Source organism: Solanum verrucosum, unplaced genomic scaffold (assembly GCF_900185275.1).
Source record: "Solanum verrucosum unplaced genomic scaffold, falcon-dt-bn FXZP01000153.1, whole genome shotgun sequence".
Taxonomy (NCBI): domain Eukaryota; kingdom Viridiplantae; phylum Streptophyta; class Magnoliopsida; order Solanales; family Solanaceae; genus Solanum; species Solanum verrucosum.
The window spans coordinates 1,980,148-1,995,707 of NW_026020426.1; the positions used below are offsets into that span (position 1 = coordinate 1,980,148).

The 15,560-nt window shown below is 35.2% G+C and overlaps 1 pseudogene; it reads left to right on the forward strand.

Moving 5' to 3' along the window:
• Positions 1-11,719: 11,719 nt before the first annotated feature.
• On the forward strand, positions 11,720-12,946 carry LOC125807279 (probable nucleolar protein 5-2; annotated as a pseudogene).
• The last annotated feature ends 2,614 nt before the right edge of the window (positions 12,947-15,560 follow it).

The following is a 15,560-nucleotide window of genomic DNA, read 5'->3' on the forward strand; positions in this document are numbered from 1 at the left end:
TGAAGGATCTCCATACATGCGAAACATCGGATGGACTGCTGCTAACTCTAACGGTTGCTCCAACTTATAAGCTACATTGTTGATCCTCTTGGATATTCTGTAAGGACCAATATACCGGAGACTAAGCTTCCCCTTCTTACCAAATCTCTAACACCCTTCATGGGTGAAACCTTCAAATAAACCCAATCATCCACCTCAAACTCTAAGTCTCTTCTCCTACATCACTATAGGATTTCTAACAACTCTGCATTGTTTTCAATCTTTCTTGAATAGTATTCACTTTTTCTATAGCTTGATGAACCAAGTATGTTCCTATCAACCCAGCCTCACCAACCTCAAACCATCCAATAGCAGATCTACATCTTCTCCCATAAAGAGATTCATAAGGAGCCATCTAGATGCTAGAGTGATAACTATTGTTATAAGAAAAATCGATGAGAGGTAAGTGATCATCCCAATTACCCTTGAAATCTATCACACACACCCTCAACATATCCTCTAAAGTCTGAATCGTACGCTCTGCTTGACCATCAATCTAAGGATGAAAAACAGTACTCAAATTCACCTTCGAACCCAAACCTTTCTGGAAAGACTTTCAAAATTGTGCGGTAAATTGCATGCCTCTATTTGAAATGATGGACACTAGAACCCCATGAAGTTTGATTATCTCTTGAATATACAATCTGGCATAATCTTCTATTGAATGGGTAGTCTTTACCGGTAAGAAATGGGCTGATTTAGTCATCCGATCTACAATCACCCAAATAGAATCATGATATCTGCGAGACTGCAGTAAATCAATAATAAAGTCCATATTGATCATCTCCCACTTCCATTCCAGAATCTCTATCTTTTGAGCCATACCACCGGGCCTTTGGTGCTCTACCTTAACTTGTTGACAATTTGGACATTTAGCAACGAACTCTGTAATACATTTCTTTATACTACTCCACCAATAGACTTCCATCAAGTCACAATACATCTTTGTGGAACCTGAATGGATCAAATATTTGGAGCTATGAGCCTCTTCCATGATCCTCTCTTGGAGTTCATCCACCCATAGTACACATAACCTACCTTGATACCTCAATGCACTATCTCCCCCTTGTTCAAAAGTCATCATTTTTTGCTTATGAACATTTGCCTTCAATTCAAGAAAATAGGATCTTGGTTTTGTTTCTCTTTCACTTCGGACACTAGTGATGATTCAACCCCATTCATCACCACCACTCCTCCTTCATTAGAATCCATTAACCGGACTCCCAATCGTGCAAGTCTGTGCACCTCTTTAGCTAACTTTTTCTTGCCTTCCTCAACATGGGTCGTACTACCCATAGACAAATTTCTCAAAGCATTAGCAACAACATTAGCCTTACTTGGGTGGTATATAATACTCATGTCATAATCCTTGAGTAACTCTAACCATCTCATCTATCTGAGATTAAACTCTTTTTGACAGAACACATACCGAAGACTCTTGTGATCGGTGAACACATCTATATGAACACCATAAAGATAGTGATGTCATATCTTCAAAGAGAACACTACAACATCCAACTCTAGATCATGGGTTGGGTAATTCTTCTCGTGAATCTTAAGTTGTCTGGAGGCATAAGCTATAATCTTGTCATTCTGCATCAATACACAACCCAGTCCAACTCTGACGCATCACAATACACAACAAAGCCTTGTTTACCCTCCGGTAAGATCAACATTGGGGCAGTAGTCAACCTAGTTTTCAATTCCTGAAAGCTTTTCTCACATGCTTCAGACCATTGAAACTTTGAGGTTTCCTGAGTCAACTTGGTCAACGGGGAGGAAATAAATGAGAACCCCTGGACGAACCTTCTATAATAACCAGCTAATCCCAAGAAACTACTAATATCAGTTGGAGATGTGGGTCTAGGCCAATTCTGTACTGCCTCTATTTTCTATGTGTCAACTTGAATCCCATCACAAGAAACAATGTGTCCTAAGAATGCCACAGACTCAAGCCAGAACTCACACTTAGAGAATATAACATACAACTCTCTATCCTTGAGATTTTGGAGAACTACTCTGAGATGACTATCATGATCTTCCTCATTTCTCGAATAGATTAGAATGTCATCAATGAATACGATAACAAACATATCTAGATATGGCTTAAACACTCTGTTCATAAGGTCCATGAACGTTGTAGGAGCATTAGTCAAACCAAAAGACATGACTAGGAACTCATAATGACCATAGCGGGTCCTTAAAGCTGTCTTTGGAATATTACTCTCTTTTACTCTTAACTGATGATAGCCTGATCTGAGGTCTATCTTAGAAAAGCAGGTAGCACCCTGAAGTTAATCAAAAAGATCATCAATCCTCGAAAGTAGATACTTATTCTTGATAGTAACCTTGTTCAACTGACGGTAATCTATACACATTCTAAGAGAACCATCTTTCTTCCTCACAAATAAGATCGGAGTGCCCCAAGTGGGACACTTGGTCGAATGAAACCTTTATCAAGAAGGTCCTTCAACTGCTGTTTCAACTCTTTCAACTCAGCTGGAGCCAATCTATATTGTGGAATAGAGATAGGACGAGTATTAGGAAGAACATTTATATCAAAGTCTATTTCTCTCTCAAGAGGTACTCCAGGAAAATCATCTAGAAAGACCTCTGGAAACTCACTTACAATAGGAATTGATTGAATATGTGGTGTCTCAACACCAGAGTCATCAACTCGGACTAAGTGATAAATGCACCCCTTGGAAACTAACGTTCTCGCCTTAAGGTATGAAATAAAATGACCCTTAGGCACTACTAAACTACTCCTCCACTCAATAATTGGCTCCTTAGGAAACTTGAACTTAACTACTCGAGTTCTACAATCAACTGAGGCATAACAAGCATGAAGCCAGTCAATACCTAGAATGACATCAAAGTCCACCATATCTAGCTTAACTAAGTCAGCCATGGTGTCCATGTGATTGACAGAAATGACACAATCACGATAAACTCTATTAGCTAGAATAGACTTACCAATAGGTGTGAAAACATTGAAAGGCTTAAGAAGTTGCTCAGGAAGAATATTAAAATTCATAGCAATATATGGAGTCACAAAAGATAGACTCACTCCTGGATCTATCAAGGCATATACATCAAAAGTAAAAACTTTGATCATACTAGTGATAATATCTGGAAAATTCTCTTGCTCTTGGCGACTGGTGATAGCATATAGATGGTTTTCTCCTCCGCCTACCCCTAAAGTAGCTTCTCTAGGTGTAGCTTTGTCTGGTGGAGCCGCTGAAGAAGATTGGGCTCTATTTCCCCATTACCATTTCTCTGCTTGTTCTTAGGGGACTCTTTCATGAAGTGACCATTCTGACCACACTTGAAGCTACCAGTGGAGCCATCACAACACACTTCTAGGTGGTTCCTACCACACTTAGCACCATGTAGGAGACCCATTACCTCCTTGTGCCACACTACCTTGAGACTGTGCTGGTCTAGCTCTGAAATTCTTAGAATTTTGATTCTTGAACTCACTTCAGTTCCTTGGTGCAGGTGCACTAGAAGATGATGGAGCAGGTCCATTTGGCTTATGTTGGAAAGATGACCGATTCGCATTACTCTTCTACTGCCCGGACTCATTTCTTGTAGTCTTAGATTTCTTGTTCCGGGACTCTTCTCTATATCTCAGCTTATCTTCCTCAACCTGTTGCACATGGATCATCAGCCTTGCTATGTCCATATCTCCTATTAGCATATCTGTCTTTGCCTCCTTACTTGACAAACGAGACAACCTAGAAACAAACAAACTCATCATGCTCCTCATGTCAGCAACCTTATCCGGATCATAACGGGATAGTTGGGTGAACTTGAGGTTGTACTCATGCACACTCATAGATTCATGCTTAAGAGTGAGGAATTCACTTACCTTTGCCTCTCTTATTTCACCAGGGAAAAAATTCCTCATGAAGGCCTCTTCGAACGCAGCCCAACTCACAATTGGTGCACCCTTAGCTATACTTTTCTTCCATTGGTTTTACCATACTCTAGCAACACCCTTCAATTGGTATGCATATAGTTCCACTCGCTCAACATCAACAACATGCATAACCTCAAAAACCTTCTGTAGCTCTTCCACAAAGTTTTCTGAATCCTCAGTGACACTTGAACCAGTGAAGTTTGGAGGATTCATCCTTAATAACTCACAGATCCTAGATGTATTAGCCACATCCTGTCGATCCCCTCTCTGCTGACTAGCTTGTTTGACCACCACTTGACTTATAATCAGGATAGTATCTCGAAACTCAGAATTTGTGACCTCTCCTTGGGGTTGCACTTCTGGTGCATTGGATACCCCATAATCCTGAGGTTCAACATTCCTCCTAGCGGGATGACCTCGATAGCTCTTCGTGGAGGCATGATCTGAAAGATACACGCAAGCATGAATTATAGAGAAACTTTATAGAGATAAACTCGATCGCACGAAAAGAATATGAAATAAGTGAGATAGTTTCTAAATGTCGCAGCCTCCTAATTATAGATGTGGCGCACTTTACACCGATAGGTAGGACTCTACATACATGGCTTCATAGATACCCTAGGACTCTTGAACTCTGGGCTCTGATACCAAGTTTGTCACTCCCCGAGGCTACACCCTGGACGTGGCCGACACTCAAGAACCATTGTTGGCCTAAGCGAACCCTTGTCCTGGCTCAACTCTCAACGGAAGACTTACTCAACAAGACTAGAACTTTAAAGGTAAAACTTTACTCATAGTCTTTAAAGAAATACTCAGAATATATTAAAAGTAAAACATTCACTAGCCAAAGAGGAAACTCAAGTCTCAAACATCAGTAACTGAAATGAAAAAGACTTATGAACTACTACTGTCTATCTATCTATGAAGCCTCTAATACTATAAGGGATGTCGGGACAAGACTCCCGATCATCCTAGCTAAACTGAAATAACAATACAAAAATAAATGAGGGATCCTTCGAAAACAAAGAGGCTCACCAAAGCTATCTCGAACTGGGGATGGTATCAAGGAATCACTTGTTGATGACCTTAATCTCCTGTATCTTCATCATGAAACAATGCAGGCCAAATGACATTAGTACATTGAATGTACGAGCATGCAAGAGTAAATCTAAAACATGACATAATCTTAAACTGGAATTGAACAAACAACTTACCTCGTCTCAACTCAACTCAATCGCAACTTAATTTGAACTCACTTCAATATAAAGAAGTAGTAAATATGCAATATAAAGAAAACTTTTAAAACAGTAGATAATGACTCAATGTATTAGAAAATACAATATAACTCTGTTGCATATAAGAATACAAAATCACTATGTGGGAGATTCTCTAACCGACAACCATCACTATAAGCTATGTGATGATACAACGTCTCCCCCACGCTGCCAGAACTGTCCTATACTTTGTCGGGATATAGGACTACTCACTAAGTGAATCCGCTAGTCTATGCTTAAAAGCAATAAGGAATCATCTAAAAATATGACCCTTTTTACCCACGTTGGCTACATGGTTTATGAGGACTTTGAGTTATCTGAACTCTTTCCCATATCGGTGCTTAATACTACTTCAAAAATTATAACTTAGCTCATCTGTTTAAAAACATTTCTCTTCCTCTGGTTTGACATAATTACTCAAAAGACTTCTTAAAAAAAAAGTACTCAGACTCCTCTTAAACTCCTTTGGAAAATCATAGTTTCCTCCTCATTTAAATGTAAAAACATTTACTCTTGGGAATACTTAGTTCCCATATATTCATTTTGAAAAATGAACTCAACTTTACTCATCCTCATACTCAAGAACTCAAGTCTTAAAACAAGTTTTAAAAAGATTGTAAAAGACTTCTCAAATAGACTTGAAAGAACTCTCAAGACTTAACTCTTAACTCTACCTTCAATTTGAATTATGAATTCAAGGTTATGATTTGTGTTATGAAAGACTCTTTGATGAATAAGTGGAGTTCAGGTAGTTGATAAATAAGAAACGAGCGAAAATACTATCTGGGGAGCAAAGGCGCGACACAGAGAAGGTGTAATTTATTTGGTTGCGAAATAATTTTTGAGACAGTGGAGTCCGCGCTCTCTCCGCAACGCGGAGAGAGAGGTAACTTTCTGGGGGAGCAAGTCTGCAATGCGGACCTGGGAGACTATTTTTGTCCGATCTTTTCTTGCTCTCCCAAACTTGATTCAACTCATACCCACTGAAATCCTAAGGTAAAAACTTTTGAATTCTTACAACCTAGAACGATCTCAGCGAAACCCATACAAGAAACTATCAATTTACTGAACTCATTCACAATTTTCACCTCAAGAACTCAACAAAAACTTCAGTATCAAAGAACGAAACTTAAACTTCAAGAACTCATCAAGAACTTAAATATACTAAATCTTGGGGGATGAAATTCGAATATGTAAATCATGATTGGCGTGTGGGTGAACAAATCCAACACTATGACAACTTACATACCTTAATTTGGCGAAACAAATCCTCGATTCACGAAAACCTTGATCGTTCTTCCTTTTCTTCTCTTTTCCTCTTCTTGAACTCCTCTCAAAACCCTAGGCATAAATTAGAATTTGCATAACTGATCCAAATCAGATTTGACCCCAAAAATAATACTAAAATCGTTTTAATCTAAAGGGGTAAGGAAAAGACCAAAATACCCCTCATATTTTCAGGTAGCTTTCCTTATCTGGACAGACAGATTTCAAATGGCCATTTCTCCCTCGTTCAAACTTGAAAATTATCAAACTCGGTGGCGTTGGAAAGAGGATTCCAAGACCTTTCATTTGATATCTTATGGGCCACCTAACACATCATGTAGTGAAAGTTATGGTCGTTTGAAGTTGACCCAAAACTCACAAGTTAAGCTAATCTTGAATAAATCTCAATTTGGCTATTTCCAATTTTGCGCTTTCTAAAATTAACTCTTTTTAAGGCGGGATGTTACAAATATTAAGATTGTTTATAGAGAGAGTATTATTTTAAATATCTATTATAAAATTTGGAACTAACTTTTTATTTTTATTAAATTAATATATACATATTCAAAAAAATAGAACTAAAAGTACATATTCAAATTTTCAATCAACATTAATTATAAATAAATAAAACATAAATTAAATATTTTTGTAATATTAACATAATAATTTAAATATAATTAGAAATATCAAGGAAAATAAATTTAAAAATCATTCCACAAATTTTAATTAAAATATGCGCTATTGACCTCCTTACAACAATGCCAAAAAGACTCTTAGTATGACTGATAGCATAACAAGCAATTTTAGTTCAATCATATTTAAAAATTACTCACAAAATATAGTACTTGTGAAGACATCTAATTTTCCGTTGCCTTTTGCAAGAATGTGTGCGAAACTTTAGAACATCCTAGAGTAGTTGGGTTGCGGAGATCTCACACTTTTTAAGGAGATTCAATCTATTGCGGTATTATCTTCATTAGTTCAAAAGTATATTCTTGATGTCTTTTTTAGGATACAATAATAGTCCAATAACGTCGCATAGTTCAAATCACCTTAGAGAACTCCACCAAACTAACATCTTCACTCAATATATAATTACTCCTTTTGGTATAGTGAATAAGGTGGAAACTTAGAATATTTTTCTTTGTCTCTAACGCTCTTTCACAAGACTAACCTCAAAATATGAACATAATATAATACTTTTCCTTCACTTTTTTTTTCTGTTACAACACAAGGAAGAAAACGACATTTGTATGTGTAGGATTTCATCCACAAATAAATATTAAGTATGTAGATAGTCATTTGAATAGCAGTGAACCAATTAGTAGGAGATAACGAGGACTATCGTGGTTGTTGCACCGTTTTTTTTTCTTCCAAAAGTACGGACTTCGATATGATAAACTCTTTTAAGATAAAAAAAAAAATATGTAGAATTGTCACATAACGGATTAAGGTGTGTAAGGGCATGCACCCTAATAATTTTCGGATAATTCTATTTTATTAATCCATATAACCAAAGTTTAGCGTAAGGATTCGAATTACCTAAAAAAATATATTTTAAGCTCTTTTGAGGTCTATAGTTGTAGGTCCTATCAAATACATTTATTACGTAAAGAATTAAGCTATATGCAAGGGTCATTAATTTATGGGAAAATTGTATATAATAGCAAACTATTAATTCAAATTAAATGCTATAAATATAGTTTGATTTAATTGTACCTCATAGCAAATTATTGCTATTTAACCTCTCTCCTGGTGAATCTCGCTCGCCACTCTCGCCTCTCTCATTTTTTATACAAACGCAAGTGTATAAAGTGCGTTTGTGTTTGTAAAAAGCGAGAGAAAATTGTATATATACATATATTTTCGTTCCCCTCTCTCAGATCTAGCTCACCACTCTCCCAGATCTCGCTCTCTCACTCGCCTCTCTCACTTTATACAAAAACTGCAAATCGTATAAAATGCGTTTGTGCTTGTATAAAGCGAGAGAAAATTGTATATATACATATATTTTCGTTCCCCTCTCTCCCCTCTCCTAGATCTCGCTCGCCACTCTCCCAGATCTCGCTCTCTCACTTTATACAAAAACGCAAATGTATAAAATGCATGAAAATTGTATATATACATATATTTTCGTTCTCCTCTCTCCCCTCTCCCAGAACATATATTTTCGTTCTCCTCTCTCCCCTCTCCCAGATCGCACTCGCTACTCTCCTAGATCTCACTCGCCACTCTCCCAGATCTCTCTCGCTCACTCGCCTATCTCACTTTATACAATTGATCTTTTTGTATATGTATACCAAAACAGATTATACAACTGTTTTCTTTTGTATATGTATAGCGAAATATACATATTTATGTTTGCTATGGAGCGCAATTATGCAAAGTTTGATATAACATACAAATATGAATTTTGTGTTTGCTATATGTGAAAGTTGCTCTTAATTTATTAAGCTAAAAAATGACTACGTGATAAATAAATAAAAATTATCCAAGAAGTGAGAGAATTTTTTAATCTAATTGAATAAGCTAATCTAGGTTGTAGGACGAGAGGAAGTTGCTCGGATGGTAATCACCCCTCACTTCCAATCCGAAGGTTGCGAGTTCGAGTCACCAAGGGAGCAAAAGGGGTGGGAGCTCCTAGGGAAGATAAAAAAAAAATAATCTAGGTTGTAGAACAAGTCGTCTTTTAATTAAAAATATTAAGACTTGATTAGCGAAACTGTAACATCCTGAATGTTTAAAGGTTGTCTCATATTAAAAACTTACAAGCTTAAATTTGAAAGTTCATTGTAGTAGCGTGCTTTATCAAAAATATCAGATTTAAGAGAAAACACATAAAGTCTCCATCGAACTTAGATTTTATTTTGAAGTAGACACTTAAAGTTTGTGAAAATCCTATTATACCACTGAACTACTTTCTATCAAACTAAATATGTCATTTTGACCCGCTTCTGCACTTGCTGTGTTTTCACATTTCCATGGCGCATGTGTGTCTTAAAAACAGCTCCAAACCAATATAAAACGACCATGTGGCATTGTAAATTGAATTCTTTATTTTAGAAAAAGATCCATCTTCCCCAAATTAATTCAAACACCATTGATAGCCATTGAAGCTTGCTACAGTGCCATGACGAGACAACACTGCAATATCTCTCAAACTTCGATTCACTTTCACAAGATAAGTTACATTAAATCAATAACAATCCTCGAATTTCTGACTTTTTTTATAAAAACCCATTTTCAGAACGAGGATACCACACGCAGATGCTAGCTTCTCCTTCGTCCACTGATAATATTATTCAAAAGTTGAAGAAATACTCAGACAAAACACACAGAAATCCAAAAAAAGAGCTTGACCTAAAAAATATTTATTGTTCATACTCCACTAGATTCTCTCAAAACAGCCTCATTAACCGATACAAATAAATTAGAACTTATTAATATTAATTTTATGTAAGAACTGAAACAGCCCAAACAGTGAAAATTGCATCAGTCTTACTTCAGATCACTCAATATCACAATTTTGAGAAAGAAAAAGATAGAAAAAAATTGATTAGGAAGAAAAGATAGAAAAAAATTGATTAGGAGGAAAGGTTAAAATGTGGGCGGGTCAAGTTAACAACCCGACCTTTATAAAAACGGGTAGAAAAATATAAATAATTATATTATTTTATTAAGGGGTGAGAGACACGCGTGGAGAATTGGAGTAGAAATTGCTAAAAATGACGTATTTAGTTTGATTGAAAATTGTTCAGTGGGGTAATAAGACCCCTGCAAACTTTAAGTGTCTACTTCAAAATAAGGTCTAAATTTAATGGGGACTTTATGTGTCTACTTCAAAATAAGGTCTAAGTTTGATGGGGACTTTATGTATTTTCTCCAGATTTAAATTAAAATTTGATCAAAAAACAATATTTGTTTCCTTCTTAGATGCCTTAATATTTATGAAAATATATTAGCTATAACAAAAAAAAAAAAAATACTAGTTGTTCACCTGCTATGTCTACTATGTAGATATATTAAATGATAAATTATGATGAGAATGACATACAAAATTATTTGCTTAAGTGACAAATTCTTACAAAGTTTCTAATAATCTTGGTGACTTAACATTATCGACCCTGACAGTATATATATAAGCCATTACGTAAGAAGAAAGAGTCTAGATGAGACCTCAATTTGTAAAATCAATTGTAGGACACGTATCCTAAACTGTAATATACATGTTTGCAAATATAGACAACACATGTCTAATGAAAATTCATAGCACTTTGTGATGACTTGCCATGTCGCCACTCAACCTAGGGGACACGTGAAATAAAGTTTCCTATGTGGAAGATATTACGATTCAAAAATGGAAATGATGACACTTATTTATTTTCATCAAGATAAGTTAACCTCAATCTAACATAACAAAAGAAAAGCAAAAAGATAAAGCAAGAACAAGACAAAGACAAAAAACTTATGAGTAATTTACCTAGATAGTCACTCATATTTGGGAAATTACCTAGAAATATCACTTATGTTTGTTTTAGGACTACAATATCACCCAACTTTGCCTATTTTCCTCAAAATATACTTGACACAAAAAATACATTATTTCTCTCCTACTAGGATGCCATGTCACATGTTTTAATTTATTAATAATATTTTTTTAATTCTTTAAATGACAGCTTGTTTAATGTATCTATAAGAGAGCATTAATTCATTCTCTATGAAAATCTAGTTACTTCAATTTTATAGTGAAAATCTTTATCCTATGTTTCATTTACGAGTATTTGCCGTTATATCCATACAAAAATTTAGTCTTGCTGTCGAGGAAAAAATTAAACTAGTTACTTGAAGCTGATGAAGAAACAATAAATTTAGTTGGATATTTAGAGATAAACTAGATATTAGGAACATTGATATTAACCCAAACTATAAATATCCGTTGCTTGTTCATGGTAAAAAAATCAAAGGTTTCTTGTTCATGGTAAAAAAAAGATTTTTACACAAACTATAAACATTTGTTCAAAGCTTGGACAGATTCAAACAATAGAAATATCTTATTAAAAAAAAGCAAGCAAAAAACCCTAAATTTTAAGAAAATTACTCCAATATCATGTTAAGTATTCAAATTATTTCACAATTTACACTTTAAAAATAAAAGAATCAGAAGAAAATTTGAATTTTACCTCGTGGCGATTTCTTTGGTCATCACAGGTATACAATGGCTCAGGAGACAGTTCCTTATGCAAATTCGTTAATTTATTTCTTGAAGAACCGGAGAAAGCCACTTATTTTCTTGAAGAATCGGAGGAGCTCATATTAGAGTTCCTTATGTAATTTTTTTTATTGGGTATAATATATGGATTGTCTAAATTTTTTTAAAAAATTGTTAATAATAATAATAAAAAATTACCTTGGTTATTTGTCTAATTTTATATTCTTTACTGATTTGTCTCTTTGTTAATCATATAGCAGTACAACTGACTGTTTATTTCTTTTACAGGTGGACACAATGATTGTACAGGCCATTAGCTTGTTGGATGATCTTGATAAAGAGCTAAATACATATGCTATGAGGGTCCGTGAATGGTATGGTTGGCATTTCCCAGAACTTGCAAAGATTGTACAAGATAACATTCTTTATGCCAAGGCTGTGAAGTTGATGGGTGACCGTACAAATGCTGCAAAGTTGGATTTCTCTGAGGTAAGGAGTGGCTTCTTTTTAAATGCTTCAAATGAGTTGAACTAAAAAAGTATATTACTGTTCATTCAGTAATATTCAATAGTATGTTGGCTAGCTTGCTTGTTGGAATGAAGCTTGTGATATCTTGTAGTCCAATAAGCATTCTTACTTTTTACAAGATTCACGCTTTATTCTTAATTACATGAGACAAAATTCACACTTTTTGTATGACAATGTTTACAGATACTCCCAGAAGAGGTTGAGGCTGCATTGAAAGAGGCATCCATGATCTCCATGGGTACTGAAGTTAGTGATCTTGATCTGGAGAATATTAAAGATTTATGCACCTAAGTTCTGTCATTCTCTGAGTACAGAGCTCAGTTATATGATTATTTGAAGAGCAGGATGAACACCATTGCCCCAAATCTTACAGCTCTTGTTGGAGAACTTGTTGGTGCTCGGCTTATTGCTCATGGTGGTAGCTTGATGAATCTTGCGAAGCAACCTGTAAGTACAGTTCAGATACTTGGTGCTGAAAAGGCTCTTTTCAGAGCTTTGAAGACAAAACACGCAACTCCAAAGTATGGGCTTATATATCATGCATCTTTGATTGGACAGGCAGCACCAAAACACAAGGGTAAAATTTCGAGATCTCTTGCTGCAAAAACTGCATTGGCTATTCGATACGATGCTCTTGCAGATAGCCAATATAATACCATGGGTTTGGAGAATCATCCTAGTAGGAAAGAGTTAATGTACTTATAGTGTCAAGTATATTTTGAGGAAAATAGGTAAAGTTGGGCGATATTATAATCCTAAAACAAACATAAGTGATATTCCTAGGTAATTTCCCAAACATGGGTGACTATCTAGGGAAATTACTCAAAACTTATTCATTCTATTATAACTCCAAAACCTGATTGTCAAGTGTACAAGTCACTAATACATAAAGTACGAAAATAAAAAATAAGTACAAGTCTCAATATCTTTGTTTCTCAAGTAGAACAAAGCATAATATAAAGGAAAATGAGGGATCGTCGGGATGACAAGCAAAATGGGAGAACAAGAAGAGCAATCACACTGAACCAGGCTAGATTCTTTATTGCTCTTCTTGTTCTCCCATTCTGAGGAACCTACACAAGTGTATAAGCAAGCACTACCAAAAATTTGCTAAAAACAACGAACAGAAAAGCGACGAATGGTGTCACTCCAAAAAGCGACATCATTGCCACACTGTCCGTCGCTTTTTAATAAAAATAATAATTTTTAAAATTATTTACAAAAAGCAATGGACGACATCTCTTAGTCCGTCACTTTTTTCGCGGATTTTTGCGCCATATATATATAATTAATAATTATTTATTTAATATATGTAGAGACGCCGTCTGTCGTTTTTTATTAAAAAAAATATTTATAAATGAAAATTTAACCACACAATCCGTCGCTTTTAAGTCAAAATTTTGGTCAAACATCTTTAAAAAAGTGACGTACAAAGAGACGTTGTCCGTCGCTTGTCTTAAAATAACTGAGATAACGGACAGGAAGTGTCACGACCTAAGCCTATACTCTGGTCGTGGCCGGCACTTGAGAACCATTGCTGGTCTCCAAGCGAACCTTCATCCTGGTTGACTACAAACGGAAGACTAACTCAAGCATACACAAGTATCAAAGCCGAAGAATTATTTTAAAACAACTTATTAAATCTTAAAATTTATCTAAAAATACTGAGTATTAAACATATTTAAATAAAATATCTGAAACTGAACACTGCAAGACTGACCAACATTGTCTATCTATGAAGCCTCTACTGTATAAAGATAGGCGTTGGAAAAAGACCCACAACACCTCAAAGTGTTACTACTAACAAATCATAAAACTAGAGTCCTCCTAAAGAAAAAAGGCCGCACCAACAACTGACAAGCGGACGATGTGATCTCAATGAAACTCTTGTTGATGATCCTAAGTACCTGAATCTGCACCATGAAATGATGCAGGTCGAATGACATCAGTACATTGAATGTACGAGTATGTAATAGGGCTGAATAACACAATTAATTGAATTGAAAGGCTAAAAGTAACTTAACTGAAATATAGTATAAATCATGATTTAAGTAATTTAAGCTCTTACCGTAGAAATGCAATAATAGTAAATAATGAATTGAAATGTACATATAAAAATATATTTAATTTACTGTACTAGGGAGTTTCTCTAACCGACAACCATCACTATGAGCCTCGTGATGATACAACGTCTTACCCACGTTTCCAGAGTCGCCCTATACCTTGCCGGAGTATAAAATGCAACTGAACTGATGGATCCACTAAAAGTCTTCTTGAGGCAGGTAAGGAGTCGTCTGCCTTGCAGTACGATCCTATATACGCTGGCTACGTAGTTTATGGGGACTGTGAGTTGTCTGACTCTCCCCCATATTTGTGTTCAATACTACTCTCAAAATATATATAACTGTATGCTCATGTAAAATACTCACTGGGTTGAGATAATTAGTCAAAAAGGCCTCTTTAAGAGGTAACTGAACTGTACTCTATCTTTCTGAAAACTCTTTATACTTATATGAAAATAGTACTCTATTTTCAGTGTGAAAAAAATACCTTCTTTAAGGTTTAACTAAACTTCTCTTTATCTGGCTGAAGTACTTTTGTAAACTGTTTATGCTCTTCTTAAAAATAGTAGTTCTTTTCTCAATATGAAAATAATACATTTGGACCCATTTGTGTTCCCTTAAATTCTTCTCAAAATATACCTTAAAAATACTCTTGAACTCACTTTAAAATTTCAAAACCAATGCATGAAAATAAATTCACAAAGGATTTCAATAAAAATCTCATCAACTAGGGTTCATGTAAAGTATAATCACTAACAACAACTCAAGGATATCAAGGCACATAATAATGCAATCTCATAATATAAGAATTTAGAATTCAGAGCAAAACATAACTCATACCAAGAATTTCATAAAATTGAGGGTAGAACCCTAGATTCAACTTGCCACTGACTAAATTGAGATATAGGGCGTGAGGACGAACTAGTCCAGCACTATGAATAGCGTTACCTACTTTATACGCACCAAATTCTTGAGAAAGGTGAGATCTTTGGATGAAAAGATGGCAAGAAATTTTTTTCTTGAACCTTAGAGATGAGTTCTTGAGAAGCTTTTTTGAAAATCTATGAATTTCATGAGTAGGATATATTAATTTGTGTTAAGATGAAGGACTTATGAAGTTCTATGGTAAAATATTACCTTGAATGATGGATGAACCTTGGACGAAGTTAGTTTCTTGAAAACTTCTCTTTCTAGGGTAAATTTATGAACTAAGAAGGTGAACTACATATTTGGGAGTTTTTAAAATACCGGACGCC